Source organism: Ursus arctos, unplaced genomic scaffold (genome assembly GCF_023065955.2).
Source record: "Ursus arctos isolate Adak ecotype North America unplaced genomic scaffold, UrsArc2.0 scaffold_50, whole genome shotgun sequence".
Classification (NCBI taxonomy): domain Eukaryota; kingdom Metazoa; phylum Chordata; class Mammalia; order Carnivora; family Ursidae; genus Ursus; species Ursus arctos.
The window spans coordinates 675166-691709 of record NW_026623068.1 but is presented as its reverse complement, the minus strand read 5'-3'; the positions used below and the strand labels follow the sequence as shown (position 1 = coordinate 691709).

At 46.6% G+C, this 16544-nt stretch overlaps 1 protein-coding gene across 4 annotated transcripts in view; it reads left to right on the top strand.

The window, feature by feature from the left end:
* Positions 1–2378: 2378 nt before the first annotated feature.
* LOC125283385 (thyroid receptor-interacting protein 11-like) overlaps positions 2379–16544 on the top strand; it is a 50198-nt gene continuing 36032 nt past the window's right edge. For 3 of the 4 annotated variants that reach the window (XM_048224448.2, XM_057307626.1, XM_048224440.2), the window contains exon 1: positions 2379–7743. The gene's annotated coding sequence lies outside the window, so the exon portion shown is untranslated. The remainder of the gene's footprint in view (positions 7744–16544) is intronic. The other variant, XR_008957671.1, reaches the window with a different exon arrangement.

Below are 16544 nucleotides of genomic sequence, written 5' to 3'. Positions count from 1 at the left end.
TAACCCAGGGCCAAGGAGGGCCGTTTCTTGCATTGGGAACCCATGGACAATTTACAGATACCATGGGTGGTCCAGGGACTCCAGAAAGTGGGAGAGGAGGTTGCTAAAGCCTTTTCACTAGGGCACTAGCAGGGGATTTTTTAAAAAGTTTATTTATGTGTTTGAGAGAGAACTTGAGCTGGCAGAGGAATCCAAAGGAGAGGGAGAAACAGGCTCCCCACTTAGTAGGGAGCCGAATGTGGGGTTCTATCTCAGGACCCCGAGATCATGACCTGAGTCAAAGGCAGACGCTTCACCAACTGAGCCACCCAGTCCCCCCTAACAGGGGATTTTAACTTGGACCGATCCTAGAGCCTTTTGTTGAGGGGAGCCCCACCCAACGTGGGCTCATTTACAAGTAACAGCATAAATGGGTTTCAGTAAAATTTATAAACAAGAAATAAGTTGTGTCCAGAACCCAAAAAATACTGAGCGATGTTTGACTCGTATGTCCTTTTTTCTTTTTAAAGATTTTACTTAGTTACCAGAGAGAAAGCGCAGAAGAGTGAGTGCACAAAGGGTGGGTGGGGCAGAGGGAGAGGGAGAAGCTGGCTTCCCAGTGAGCAGGGAGCCCTATGTGGGGCTTGTTCCCAGGATCCTGGGATCACGACCTGAACCAAGGCAGACACTTAACCCACAGAGCCACCCCAGCGCCCCTGCACTTGTATGTCCTTAACAAGTGTGTCAAACAAATGTCCTCACAGTAGGATGTCACAAAAGTGATGTCATACCTATGTTCCTGGAGAAAGATGGGTGCAGTAAGTTCCTGCCCTCAAGGATTGTGTGTGATAACAGTGTGGTTTGGGTGCCCTGTGCATAACAAGGTAAAACATGTCGCCTTCAAATTCAAGATGTTGAAATAGGCACTGAACAGAACATATTGGCCAAATATATAATAGCAAAATATTTACCACTTTTAAATTTGTTGGTCTCCCTTGTGAGTTTTATTTTTAAAAGATCTTATTTATTTTAGAGATTGAGAGAGAGAGAGAGAGAGAGAGAGAGAGAGAGTAAAACAGGGGGGAGGTGAGGGGCAGGGGGAGAGAGAATCCCAGGTTGATTCCACCCTGAGCACAGAGTCCAGCAAGAGGCTCAATCCTATGACTCTGATATCATGACCTGTGCCAAAAGTTTAACTGACTGTGCCACCCAGCTGCCCCTAGGCAGTCTCAGAGTTGTAATGGGACCAGGGTATATTCTAATCAGGTATGGTAAGAAAGGAAGATATAGAAATAACTGTCACAATGGAAGAAGCTCTTTAGAAACACAGATCCCAAGAAAGGAGGTCATGAGAGCCATGAAGGGCCATCCAGGGAAGCACCAGGGTCAGTCAGGAGAAAGAGGGAGTGAAGGGAAAATGTGGGCAAGAGCCTTCACTGTGGTTTCCACGGGAAGGGACAGGTGAGGCAGGGTGAGCACGTTTAAGACTGGTTAGTTGGAATAATTTCAGTGGGCCTGGGCCACAGTGGTGTCTGGAGTTGTCTGTCCCTGCCCTGGGGTGATCAGGGCAGGGGATGGTGGCCCAGAGTGTAAGAGCTTCTTAGAGGGAGTGGTTGGGGGCAAAGGCCCTGAATTGGTTGGTTTACATGTGAAAGGTGTGCTCAGAGGCAAGCTGTGGACCATCTCCAAAAATTAACTATGCCTGTCAGGGACAGTCCCTCCAAAGTCACCAAGGCCTGAGATGTCAAAGCATTAACTACAGAAGCTAGAGAATGCAGTTATTTTACTAGTATAACCATCGTTTGAACCCTCGTATTAAGTCCATGAAGGTTAGCCAACCCGCATGTCTTAGCAGACATTAAGTTAATTCAGATTGCATGGTGCACTGGGTGTTATATGCAAGTAATGAATCATGGAACTTTACATCAAAAACTGGGGATGTACTGTATGGTGACTAACATAATAAAAATATTATTATTAAAAAAATAAAGTTAATTCAGAATTATGTTGTAGGGACAATAGCCAATTGGCCTCCTTTTATCTTTTGCCATACAAATAATTTTAGTAAATTTGGATTTTTTTTTAAGATTTTATTTATTCATTTGAGAGAGAGCAAGAAGTGTGACAGAGCAGGAGCTAGGGGGCGTGGCAGGGAGAGGCAGAGGGAGAAGCAGACTGACTCCCTGTCCAGCAGGGAGCCTGACATGGGGCTCAATCCCAGAATCCGGGGATCAGGACCCTAGGAGAAGGCGGGCACCTAATCGTCTGAGCCACCCAGACGTCCCTGTAAATTTTGGATTTCCAATTGGGTCAAATTGTGACACTATGTTGAATTAATTTGGGGTGGGGGGGAGGGTTCCATTCCTCCTTATTGTCAGTTTATTTATTCCTGGATTTACGTGGGGGGCGGGGGAGTGTCTTTTTACGCTGCTCATCTTTCCTGTTTTTTCTTCCGGAGAGTCTCCAATCAGCATCATCAGGGTTGGAGCCTCTGTCATGGCAATAGCTGTATGGTTTCAAGTCTCTTGACTTAAGTCAGGGTGTGAATTGATACCTTCACTGTGCCACAGGGGTGCCGTGGATCTTTCCCCCATAACCCTGAGGATCCGGATCTTGTGCTAAACAGGTTTGGGCAGCGAGTGGTCAGTGAAAGAGCACAGGACCCACAGCCCAGACGCTGATGAAGCAAAACCATCTTCTGCTACAGCCTTTCTCTCCCGTGGACTGCTTCCCCTCCCCACTGTTCCTGCTCTGCAGATTGCCTCAGGATAGTTTTTCATTTCTAGCCACATAAAGTCATGAGTTTTGGGTTCTGTCTCCAATCACACATGGTGCACATGTTCTGGGTGTTTATGGGGAAAGGGAGCTGGGGGGTAGCGCCATGGCTGACTGTCCTCTTCCTGTGGGAATGCCAGTCCATCTCCCCAGTGTTGGAGTCCACAGCCAGGAAGACCATTTTGTCTGTGGCCGGAGTGGGAGCCTTAAGCCTCTCGATCACATCTAGAGTCCTTCGACAGGCTGGGAAGTAACAACACTAAGAGAAATGCAAGTGTGTGGCTGAGAGGGTTGCACTGGGAGAGAAGTGGAACACCAAACACCCCCCCCCCCACTTTTGTGTTTCTCATCAGCTCCTGGGCCCTGGGCTGCCATGGATGTGCACCTCAAAATTCTGAGGGCTCAGGAGGACACAGGGTAACAGGGAAAGGAGTGGTAGCTTGGGAGACAGGCAAGGCCACTCCCTTTGCCTGAACCACAGTGCTCATGAGGCAGCCACGGAGCCATTCTTATGTCTCCCTGGGGTCGTGGTCTCCTTCCTTTCCACCAACACCAGAGAGGGTCATCCCCAGGACTGTGCTTGGGGTGCGCTTTCCCCAACAGGATCTGCATGTCTGCCCCAGCACTGGCCCAGCTCCCAGTCGGTGGAACTCAAGCACACCAGTCAGCATGTGTGGTTGCGGACCTCAGCAGGGAGTCTTGGAGACCCATACAGGCCAGATGCAGGTCACATTCATGGCACCTCACGCCTAGATACAGTCAGTTCACATTGGTTCTCACCTTGTTGGCAAAGATGGGACATTAGTTTGGAAACGGATGGTGACTTCCATTTGAAAAACAGAACAGGAGCTAACACACAAGCTGGCCAGCGATGGCCAGTTCCCTCCCAGATAGTGCTTGTCACCTCTGAGGCTAGTTAGCTAACAAAGGAACAGTTCACGCTGTCCCCATGTCCTCAGTTAAGGTGGGCCTCCTTGTTTGTGATGCCACTTGTTTTATTCACCTTCTCCTCAGTTCCCTGGTGAGAGAGAGCTTCCTGTTGCAAACCTGTGGGGATCACCTGACACCCGACAGCTGTGATTGACAGCAGTTCACTAGTCACATATGCTCACAGTTCAGGGGTAGGATCCCCCACACTGTGCAGGGCTGCACAGGGATTGCTCTTGGGAACACAGAGAATAAGCAGGGGCTTGGAAGGCAAGACTGTGTCCTAAAGGTGGAGGGGGGCTGCAAGTCCTGGTTCTGATGGGAGGGTATGAGTGGCTTGCTTGAAGAATTTAGTGGGCTTCTAGGGAACTGAATGCTGCTCCTCAAAAATCAACAGGCACCATGTCTGGTCCCTGTGGTGAGAAGGGTTTTTGTTTAGGAGACCTTACTTTGCATTTGGCCATGTGAGCCCCTCCTTGATTTTCCCAGGCATCAAGACAGCCCTTAGTATGGAATCTTAATTTCAGGCTTATGCCACAAGAGGGTATGAAAATCTAATTCTTCTTAGAACTAATAACGGAGTTTCACGGTGAAACAGTACACAGAATAAACACATACAGTAAGTTCTACTGCTATATACTAGATATGAACATGTGGGCACCACAATCAAACACACTCACAATTAGTAATAAAACTCTACTTGGGGATAAATCTAACAAGGCATGTCCAGGAGTCACATGCTGAAAGGTATTTAGCACTGATAAAGGAAATCAAAGATACAAATACATGGAGAGATACACAATACTCGTGAATTGTAAGATTAAGCGTAGTAAAGATGTTAACTCTCTCCAGATTTTTTTTTAAGATTTTATTTATTTATTTGACAGAGATAGAGACAGCCGGCGAGAGAGGGAACACAAGCAGGGGGAGTTGGAGAGGAAGAAGCAGGCTCGTAGCGGAGGAGCCTGATGTGGGGCTCGATCCCAGAACGCCGGGATCACGCCCTGAGCCGAAGGCAGACGCTTAACCGCTGTGCCACCCAGGCGCCCCTCTCTCCAGATTTATAGAGAGATTTAATGCAATTGCTGTAAAATCCAGTAAGGTTTTCTTTTTTTTTCCTTTTTTGTCGTGATAGATAAGATTATTCAAAAACGTAATGTGGAAAGACAAAGGGATTAGAGTAGTTTCAAAAACAATTTAATAAAAGAATCATAAAATGGGAACATACAGTGTACCAAGTTTCAAAACTTATTAGATACATATAATTGGGAAGACAGTGTGTCATCTGCAGGGCACACACACAGATCAATAGAACAGAACAAAGAGCCCAGAAATCGTCCCCACAAATACATCCAACTGATTTTGAAAAAGGTGCTAAAGCAACTCAACTGAGGAAAGATAGCCTTTCAATGGACTGTAGGCATTTAAAGCTGTGATGAGCTCATAGGCCCCAGACTCAGAAAAGAGCACCAGCAGGGAAGGAAGATGGTAGTTTGAGGTCCTACCAGGTGCTGTTGGGAAAGGAGGGATCGTTTGTGCCCAGCTCAGGATGCAAGCTCCAAGCGCTGGGTGTCAGTTACTTTCATCATTCTGAGCCGAGATCCTCCTGATCCATCAATTCCACAGGCTCCTGGGATTGTCCCGTCAGCTCCCACACTGCAAACCGGGGTCACCCCTAACTGAGCATCCAGTGCTCCAGACTCCATTAGCCTTCCCATTAGCATCATTGTCAGCCTATATGAGGTGGCAAGATGGTTCTCAGTAACTCTGTAAGTACATCCTTCCAGTCCAGCAAAAAAGAGAGCTCTTCTAGCCTAGCCACTCCCTCCCGTTCGACCCTGGCATTCATTCTGATTGGACAAACCCACCACCACCCTCCCCAGCTCTAAAGTATGGTGAGGGTGTTTGTGTGTGTGACCGGCCAGGCCTTGGTAAGTTTCACCATGTTTCAGGCGAGGAGCCTCATCTAATCCACACGGATTGAAAGGAGGGTTTAGTTCTTCATCATTAACTCAGGCTGTTGTAGAAGAAAGAATGCTGGATAGACAGAACACCAAATGCCTACTTTAGCCTCTTGCGGAGAAGTTTCATGGTTAATGCCTGCTTTTTGCTCCAATATGAATGTCCACAGGGGTTTTACATTTCAGATTCTCTTTCCTTGACTTTGTCAGAGGATGCAGATGAGCTGGCAGTGAACGTTCTCTGACATTGTCTCAGGACATAGTTGAGGACTACCCCAGTATAGTCTCCTCTTTGGAGGCATCGCACAGCCTGAGTGAGACGCCTGAACTAGCCAGTAACAAACTCCACTCCCGTGTCATAAAGGTCTAGCTCCTTCATCAGCAACTTCTAAAGGAGTTGGGCCTGCCTGCAGGAAGCCTTTGGCGTGGCCCTCAGTGAAAAACGGACCAGTGTCCTCTGAATCAGATTTTTTTTCTGCAGAACAGAGGTGTCCTTTGCTTAGAAAACGACAAGAGGCACATCAATATATCTGCCTCCACCTTCTTCCAATTACTCTCAGCCTCACCATCCACACCTATGGGATTGACACTTTATACTACTTGCCCTTCACACTTACTACTTACTCACACCCATGGAATGTGTCCACTGCCAAGGTAGGAGACTGTGCTCATTCAGTGGTTTGCATTACCCTCTTGGCAGAGGACCACTCAACGAAAGTGGTGTATTTGATCTCACCACTCCCCCTGGCAAGCCTCCCTAAGCTCATCCTTCTCCACTGTCATTTCTACTTTGGGTATCAATGAGTTCTTGTCCCTCCATTAAATACTAAGTAAGCTTTTGATATCTGATCTTGCCCTAAGATATGTACCCTGACATTTTATTGTTAGTGTGTGTGTGTGTGTGTGTGTGTGTGTGTGTGTGAGTTCTTAAAGTTTGAGTAGCTCCATTCAGTGCTCCTGACAGAGAAATGGAACATACAAATGCACTTCTTTATTTTTCTAGGAAATGTTTTCTAAGAAGTCCAGTACAAAATATATATATAAGGAACGTCTTAAATATGCATGAAACACATGTGAACCACCCGAACGTGAGAAATGATTGAAGGGCCTATATAATCCTTCTCCTCCAGTGTTCTACCCTCCCCATTCCCTAAATGTCACAGATGTGGTGATTGTTTCCCCTCCCCTCATTCCTTTCTTCTTCTGTATAGTATTTTATCATTTATGTGCATTTACTCTAAACATTCGTTTTGCTTGGTTTGAACTTTTAAAAAATGTTCTATTCCCTTCTTTCACTGAATATTATGTTTCTTAACTTCAGCCATTGATGCTTGTAACTGGCAGCTCTAGTTCGCTTTCACTACTACATAGTTTCCTATTGTAGCAGTTTTCCGCACATTCCTTCCTCCACATTTGAAAGGCGATTATGTGCGCAAAGCCCTTACTTAGCACAACTCTTGGCGCAGAGTCAGCGCTCCATGAACATTTGTTCAGTGGTTGAGACTGAGCCCCGACTCAATGTAACACTAACACTTGTTTCCTCAGGCTGGATTCTCTGCGCCTCGCCCCAATGCTGAGGATCTTGCAGCTCTTCCCCCTCCTGTGAATGACAGAAAATGTTCTGGTGCTCTCCCCGTGCATCCATGACTACAATTCCCGGAATGCATTGCGGTGGCTCTTTACGTCCGTTTCCCTTTACGTCCCGCCCCCAGAGCGATTCTGCATTTAGTGGGCGGGGCTATATTTTTTTAATCCAATGAACCCTTCCTCAGGGGGCGGAGAAATTGTCCAATCAGCGTCTGGGCAGAGTCGCCAATGAGCGGGAAGGTTGTCAGGGCAGCCGACGTATGCGGCGTCCCTAAGCCGCCTCAGCGGAGCGCGGTGGAACCAACCCCTCCTACCTTCTCCCAGGCTGGCTGGTTCCCCTGGCGCCTGCGGAACCCTCTTCCGTGTTCCCGGTGGGCGCAGCATCCCGGAACCTCCACGGACATGGCCAGTAGCCTGAGGACGCCCTCTTTCACCTCCTGTTCTTCCTCCTCGACAGACACAGACGACGACGACGGTGTGCGCGGCACTTGCAAAGATGCTTCTATGTGCAGAGGTGCCTGCGGAGCGCGGGGTCCCCGGGGGCGTCCCCGGGGGACTGGGGTTTGTGGGGGGGGAGGCGGGCCTGTGTCTCAGGAACACGCTTGTGCACTAGAAGGTAGCCGTCAAGTCGTGCGCCCCGGGTTTCACACGTGTGAAGTGCCCAGAGCGGGGCTTCATTCGTAGAGGTGATAATTACCTCACCTGTGCTGTGCGCCGGGCCTGGGGATGGCGTGAGTGGGACTCCGGCGCTGAACCAGGCAGACGGGGGCTTGGCCTTCTTGGGGCTAAAGTCTGTCTGCAAGACCGAGGAGAAGCAAATAAGTGCGGTGTTGATGGGGGAGGAGGAGTTCAGGTTCTCCCTCTTGAATAGGTTACTTTCCATTGGGGGTTGTCAGGATCCCCACTGCACCTGAGGTCGGGCCAGTCAAGGGGTGTGTGTGTGTGTGTGTGTGTGTGTGTGTGTGTGTGTGTGTAGGGGGGGCATGGTCTGCCTAGGAGCACGTAATATTGGTGTGCAGAGCCAGTACTTTTCAGAGCTCTTGCATGTTTGCCGCAAGAGTCTACATTCTTAGGGGTCTAGTGGGGCAGCGTTGTGAGCACAGATATGTGTGAGAAGTCGGAAAGCACGAGGCTGGAGTGTACTTCATTCATTGGTTCACTCAACAGAAATTGTTGAGAGTGTACTTTGTGGTTGACCCTTTCTTTTGGGTGGGTGGTGGGTATTCAGTGACGGGGAACACATGATAAATAGGACTGGCATGGTGCATGATGTAGTTACCACCTGGCTGGAAAAGACAGGAAGCAAATAATTACCCATGATATACATAATTACCGCTTTGCTTTGAGTGCTGAGAAATACAGTGTGCATTAGAGGTTGTAATTTAGGCGATATCATATAAGCTGAGAACAGAAGGCTAAGAATAAACAGGGATGTGGGGGGGGGGAGTGTTCCCTTAGAATAGGAGAGGAGTGTGAACTGTTAAAGGAATTGAGAGAATGTCCTTGAAGCTGGGGCCATGTAGGGACTGTAGGTTGGGGAAAGCCAATGTTTGGGGTTAAGACTTGCACTTTTTGTAGGTTCTTGGACACTAAGCGTAGTGATTGAAACATGGAGTCCAGAGCCAAGCTGATCCTAGCTCTGCCACTTATGAGCTGTGTTACTAAACCACTCTGCATCTCAGTTTCCTGATTTGAGAAATGGGGATGATGATAATCCCTCTTCACACATGACTGTGAAGATTAAATGATAGTTAACATTAATAAAACACTTAGAGCCATGTCTGGCATGTAGTAGGTGTTAGTGGTGGTTGATTCAAGAAATAGATGAATACATATCTAAGTATTGAAGACTTGGAGGCAGTGTGTGGTGACATTTGTGAAGGCTAATGGCTTCCACCCAACTTCATTTCTTCTCCAGCATTCAGGTGCTGTTGACCACGTGTGTCACACTGTTGAATTAGAAATAATTTTTCTCATATTGACTGTTATTTGCTAAGAGAATCTGAAGTGCCATCGATGTGATCAGAGAGAGAGAATACTTTTCAGTACGATGTTACAATTAGGTTTATTTAAAATTTATTGGTACTATTGATTATTTAATATTTGTTGGTAACTGTTTTTGCAAAGTTGCTTACTTAAAAAAAAGTAAATTGACCGTAGAGTAATTCAGACACAGAATAAGGACAGAGAAGTAGTATAACTAGAGCTTGCCTTTTCTTGACTCTCCATGGGATAGTTTTGATAATTTCTCTGTTCTTCTCTTAGATTCCAGTGCCCCCCTGTGTCTGCAGACATCTCAACATTGTAAGGGAAGTTTGGGTTTGGAATTGCAGAGACTCTAGGCAGTTGTACCCAGCCCAGAGGGCAGATCAGCAGAGCCTGTGGGGCTTTTTAAAGAAAACACAAATGCTTAGGTCCTCCTCTAGACTGACTGAGTCAGAATCTTCTGGGATAGGCCTCAGGCTCTAAAGACCAGGCATGTGTGCCATCGGGATGCAATCCTTCAAGGTTTTTTTTTTTTTTGCACTGGGCTTTCCTTCATCGGAACAACATGCAACATGATTGGGAGATTACATAAATTAATGTTTGAGGACATTTTCCAGGGCTCTGTCCTTCAAGTTTTGTGATCTGCATCTTCACTGTAGTGTGTTAAACCCTTAAGCCTTGTCAGAAAGTCATGTTATTAATAACGTAGGGATTCCTTGCATTACCTGGGGAAATCACTTTCTGCCTCAGTCCATTCTTTGGAATGGGGATTAGAATGGTAACCCACCTTTGGGATGTAAGGATGAAATGAGAAATAGGTCCAAGGCAGTTAGTACAGGATCCGGCACAGAGTGAAGCCTTCCATAAATTATTATTACTACTTCTGATTTCCCTCCACTATTTATTTATTTTACAGATTTTATTTATTCATTTATTTTAGAGAGAGAGCGTGCATGGGCGGGGGCAGAAGAGGATGGAAGGGGGGGGGAAGATCTTGAGCAGAATCCCCACTGAGTGTGGAACCCAACTTGGGGCTCAATCTCAGGACTTTCAGATGATGACCTGAGCCGAAATCAGAAGTTGGACACTGAACCGACTGGGCCACCTAGGCACCTCTTGATTTCCCTCTGTTCTGAATATTATTTGGTTGCAGTTATGGAGTCCTAGTTATGTCCTAGCTGTGGGTCAGGCTGGTGCCTGCCGCCCTAGGTTACAGTCATAAAACCCTTAAAAAATAACGTTAAGAAAGCCAGTTGGCCTCCCAGGACACCTAGGAGTCCCTCTAAAAAAGGGAACCATCCTTTCCTACTGTGACAGTGGTCAGCATCCTCCAGAAAGGCCACTGGAAGCACACCTGTCCTTAAACACAGTGGGTTCGTTACTCATCCTGAGGCAAAACCCACATCATGGGGAACTGTGGGGCTGGTGAATAAGAAAGAGGGTGTAAGAAAGAACTTACAGGATTTGGACTTTGGGTGGATGTTTTGGGGAGTGTTCAAAGAAGCAGGTGTGCTTCAAAGAAGCACACAAAGCTGTGCTCTAGACTGCGTGCCGACTGGAGGTGAGACAGTTCTGGGATTGGGTAGCTCCATCAGTCTTTTCTAGAAGGAGGTATGAGTAGTGTGACAACTGGTGTCGTTCAGAAGGAAGGCACTTGCTGGTATCAGCTGGGAGAGAGGAATGATTGGTATTTTCTACCTGGCATGACAACCTGGTTTTTGTCTGTTTGGACAAGAGGAAGTGGTCCTTTTTTGTCTCCCTTCATCACCTTGGCTATGTCACGTTGTGCTGCTATTCTGCGAGATGGTTTGTGTCCAACAGGAGAACCACATGGCCTCCCTGTGAGCCCCAGGCCCGCTTCTACCAGCAGTGCAGCCTGGCTCAAGGTGCCAGGCGACCTCCTCGATGTCACCGCTGCTTTTCCTTCCTTCACAGTAGAGGAGGGAAGTCTTCAAAAGGCAAATAGGTGTTTGCCAGGTAGAAGAAACTAGCCTGGACATTGAAGCACAGGGCTGTGTCAGGGGCACAAGACACTGGGTCGAGGAGTGAGTAGCAACAAGAATTCTGGAGAAGTTGTCAGATAACGAAATGCGGGAGGTAGAAGGGTTTCAAGTGGGGGAGCTGACATGCTCTGCGTTTGCTTTAGACGGATCCCCAGCAGCCTTGTGGGAGATGCATTGGTGACCAAGGGAAAGTCAAGGGAAAGTCTGTTCCCCTTTCCTTTTCTGGCTCAGGGCCCTTCTCCTACCTGCTCTGTTGCAACAAGTCCTTCACGTCCAGCTCCCTGTCCCATCCACGTGCTCCTGCTCTGGCCAGGGTGATTCTTTTGGAATCCCAGATCTTCTGTTACGTGTTCCTGGAAACCTTTTGATTCCCCATGAGCCGCAAGGTGAGAATCTGCACTGTGTGGCATGACTCACTTTGCTTTTCATGATCTTCTCACGGAACCCTGGGTCTCCCGCTGCCAACTGGAAATCTGCATTCCAATGTCTCATAATTATCTCAAACCCATTCTTTCCAAAAGTGTGCTTGAGATCCCCTTCCTGTATTTTCCTCATTGCCACTGCTACTCCCCAACTCCGTGAATGGGGCCACTGTGTCCTTCAGCTCCCACGTGCAAAAGGGAGGAGTCATCTTGGAACTCTGCTTTGACTTCCTCACCCCCTTATGCGATCATTCACCCAGACCTGTGACTTTATCTGCTAAAATATTTCTGGAATTTTGGGGCGCCTGGGTGGTGCAGTCGTTAAGCGTCTGCCTTCGGCTCAGGGTGTGATCCCAGAGTCCTGGGATCGAGCCCCACATCGGGCTCCCTGCTCTGCTGGGAGCCTTCTTCTTCCTCTCCCACTCCCCTGCTTGTGTTCCCTCTCTTCACTGGCTGTCTGTCTCTCTGTCAAATAAATAAAGTAAAATAAAATCTTTAAAAAAAATATTTCTGGAATCTACGTCCTTTTCTCCACCTCTGCTTCTTCCCTCTCAGTCCAAGTTACAGTCGTTTGTGGTCTGAGCCATGCTGCTAGTCTGCTCGCTGAGCTTCCAGGTGCTCCTGCCTCCCCCAAATCCCTGTCTCCCCCTGAAGCCAGAGGTTTGTGGAAGGCCCATTCGATCATGTCACTGCCTAGTTTCCTGGCTTCTTGTTGCTGTTTGAGATAGACCCAGATGTTCCTTCTGTGTCTGCAAGGCTGCTCCGTCCTCCTTCTCCCGTCTTGCTTCCCCCTCGCCTTCCCTGCCCTACCCGATCTGGTCAGTCCTTCCAGTGTGCCCGCCGGCCTTGGGGCGGCTCGGCTGCTCCCGCTGCCCAAGATGCTTTTACCCCCACCCCCCTTGCCTCATGAGCTCTCATCTTCCCTTAGATGAATGCAGTCACTCCACATTCTTTACTGAATGCCTGCTCAGTTGCCGGAGGCTCGGTTCTCATGTGGTTCCAGATGTGACCCAGACAGACCATGGTGGAGCTGTTAGCGAGCCTTTCTTCCAGAGAGAGAAGCGCCAGGGAACACAGAGGCAAGCAGTCCGGCGTGTCAGGGGTGCTGGATGCTGTAGGAGGGCTGGAAGGCTTTATCATCTGAGCTGGGATGGCCGGAGAAGCACCCTGAGGACAGCGTTGGGGAAAGCCTTGCAGGAGGTGAGGGAGTGAGCCCTGTGCATGTCTGTGGGAACAGTGTCCCAGGCAGAGAAGGGGGAGTAGGAAGGCCTCCGTGGAGAGAGCTGGGCTGACTCGTTCCAGGAACGACGAGGCCAGAGTGAGGGAGAAGGAGGAGATAGCAGATGGGGTCTTAGGGACCTGGGGTGGTGGCCACTGGGGGATTTTGAAGTGAAGAGTGAGGTGACCTGACTTGGGTTTTATGGGATCACTTCAGCTTCTCTGTTGAGAACAGTGAGGGTGGAAGCAGGGAGATCAATTAGTAGGCTACTGGAATATTCCAAGACATGATGCTGCCGGCTTGGATCAGGATGGTAGGGGTGGAAGTGATGAACACAGACCAGGTTCTGGGTACATGTTGAAGAAAAAGCTGATGGGATGTGCTGACAGATTGGATGTGGGTGAGGCCGATGAGTGAAAGAAGGTCCCCAGCCTTCTGGCTCATGTTGGATGCGGCTCCCTCCGGCGGCCCCTGACACCTGCAGACAAGGTCCAGCCCATTATCTGTTCTCTATGTATCTTCTTCGTGGCAGTCAGCCCCATCGCAATGGAGACATCTTGTTTAATGTTTGTCTCCCCCGTGAGAATCATGGTGCCAAGAGGGACCGTGTGTGTCTCAGGGCCACGTGCCTTGTAGACCCCTAGGAAGTATTCCTCAGCCAGCAGAGTGACGAGGAACTGAATGTAGATGCTCAAGGTTCTATTTCCTGATGAGGACTCAAAATTGCCATGTTCTGTTTCCCTGGTTTTGAGTGGTCTGTGTGTTTTAGAAAGCAGGCCAGGGGCTGGAAGACTGAGATTCTATTGTGAGAATTCCAGAAGTTAACCTGATTTCAACTGCATCAAAAAAAGTCACTCTTGAGGTGCAAGTGGGTCAGAGGATCACCTCTTGGGAGAGGTAGCATTTTCTGGAAGGCTTAGCTAGGCCTTTCCAGCTCACTGATGGTATCTTCCTGGCTCTGCCCAGAGAGCAGGGCTGAACTTTTGATCTGAAATATTCTGATGGTGGGGATTGGTGCTTTCCCTCCCCAGAGAAGACATGTCAGTTTAGAATGAAAATATTCTGGTGAGGACAAATTGGCAGCCAAACGTGCTCATCGGGAAAGTCAAATAAATCATGGATTTTCTGGGTTTTTTGTCCCCTCACCCCATTTTTCCCATAAGGAACAAATCAAATTTTGGCAAATATTTGTGAAAAACAGTGGTCTGAGATCTAGAATACTAATTTTTTTTCTTTTAATGGTTAAGTTTTTTTTTAAGATTTAATGTTTAAGTAATCTCTACACACAGCATGGGGCTGGAAATCACAATTTTTTTTTAAAGATTTTATTTATTTATTTGACAGATAGCCAGTGAGAGCGGGAACACAAGCAGGGGGAGTGGGAGAGGAAGAAGCAGGCTTCCAGAGGAAGAGCCTGATGTGGGGCTCGATCCCACAAGGGAGGGATCAGGCCCTGAGCCGAAGGCAGACGCTTAAGGACTGAGCCACCCAGGCGCCCCTGGAAATCACAATCCTGTCAAGAGTCACATGCTCTCCTGACTGAGCCAACCTGGCCCTCCTTAAGGATTAACTTTTTAAATGACAAAAGTAAATACATTTCTCCCACTCAGCCTAATTTGAATATACTGTGCATACAGTGTTTTTTGTGTTTTTTAATGGCCGAATTGTATTCCACAGTGTGGTTGTACTTTACGTGATGATTCTTCTGTTTGTCATTTGGGTGGCTATGATTTTGCTATTAAGATCGGGCTGTGATGAACATATTTTTGCATGTGTGTTTGAGTTTTCCAGTGAGATGGATTTCAGGGTAAGAGCTTCTGCAAAATGATCCTCAAGAGTGATTATGTCAGTTTCTGTTTTGACCTATGGTAAATAAGATGCTAATCACAGAGTATTTCTCAGTCTCTTAAATTTTTTGTCAACATGCGGGGGTGGGGGGGAAGATAATGCCTGTTTTAAATTTATATATATATATATATATATATATATATGTTTCTGTTTTATATTTAAATCTAAATATATATTATATATACATATTTATTTTGTATATGTGTTTAAATTTATATATATAAATATATATTTATACATATACAAATATATATTTTAAAGAGTTACTTCTTCACGAGTGAACACAGGAAGAGCCAGAGGGAGAGGGAGAGAGACAATCTCAAGCAGATTCCACACTGAGCACAGAACCTGACTGGGGCTGGATCCCACAATCCCGAGATCATGACCTGAGTCAAAATCAAGAGTCAGATGCTTAACCGATTGAGCCACCCAAGTGCCCCTTAAATTTATATTTTTATAATCAGTAGTAAGACTGAGCATTTTTAGTTGGTCACTGTCAGTGATACTTTTTTCACATGAGCCTTCTCTCCTTATCATTTTCCTACTGGGTTGTTGTCTTTTTGTTTGGGTATTTATATTTTTATTATTGATTTGTAAGAACTTTTTATATGTAGGATAGTAGTCCTTTGCCTCTGTATTTGTTGCAGTATTTTCTCTCAAACTGTTGCCTTTCAGTTTAGCTTGTACCATACATTTCATGATACATTTCATTCTGAATCTTTATGGTGCCAAATCTCACAGTCTAACTTTATGGCTTGTGGCTTTGGATAATGCTTTAAAAGACCATTTTCAATCACTACATTTTCTTTTAGCACTTTTATGGTTTGGGCTCCTACTGCTTAGACCATTCATCTATTTTTATTATTCTGTATGTTATAAGGTAGCAGTTTTGGTCCCTACAACATCTAGTGATGGTCTATATCCCCCATGGATTTGAAACATCACTTAGATACTAAATTGTTATATATATTTTAACACAGCCATGTGTCTGTCTTCTTCACTTCCAGTTGGAATTTGTTTTTTTCATTTTGATGCATGAACATTTTGACTTGCAAAGTTACTTAGTTGTGAATTGATTGAGAGCTCCCACAGCTTGCTTCTCAGAATAAGAATAGGTTTGTACTAGGGAATAACACCCTTTTCTTAGTTCATTTGAGCAGCTATACTGCAGGAAGGAAGAAAAGAAAGGGACACTGACCAAAGGTATGTGTGTAAGTCTGTGAAAGCAATAGCTTTTCAGGAAGCCTGTGGTGTAGACTTCAACATACATGTCATTGGCCAGAACTAAGCATGTGGCCCTACCTCTAGGTGCAGGAACGTGTGAGAGGGGAGAATTTCTCACAGGGCAGATTGATACCTTGAACAAAATTGGGGTCCTCTTAGTAAGGAAGAAGGGGTAGGTGGATATTGAAAGGGGAATTTGGAGGGTCAGCTACATCTCTCTTGGCTCTTTTTTTTTTTTTCCTTTATAATTTCCCTAGGTCGGGGTGCCTGGGTGGTTCAGTCGGATTGAATGGCTTAATCTCAGGGTTTGAGTTCAAGCCCCACGTTGGTCTCCATGCTGGGTGTGTAGCCTATTAAAAAAAAAGAGAGAAAAGAAAAAGAAAAAAATTACCTCAAGTATTCTTAAGAGACAGAGGTGAAAGGGAAGAAAGCAAATGGAGGTGGGAGGGCAGGGGAGAAAAGGAGATAATTTGTAAAATGAAATGCTCAGGTCTTATTATACAGTTTGATGAGCATTTTAAGAAATGTATACAGTTGACTCTTGAACAACATGGGTTTGAATTGCATGGGTCCACTTATATGCAGATTTTTTGATAAATATAGTACAGTACTG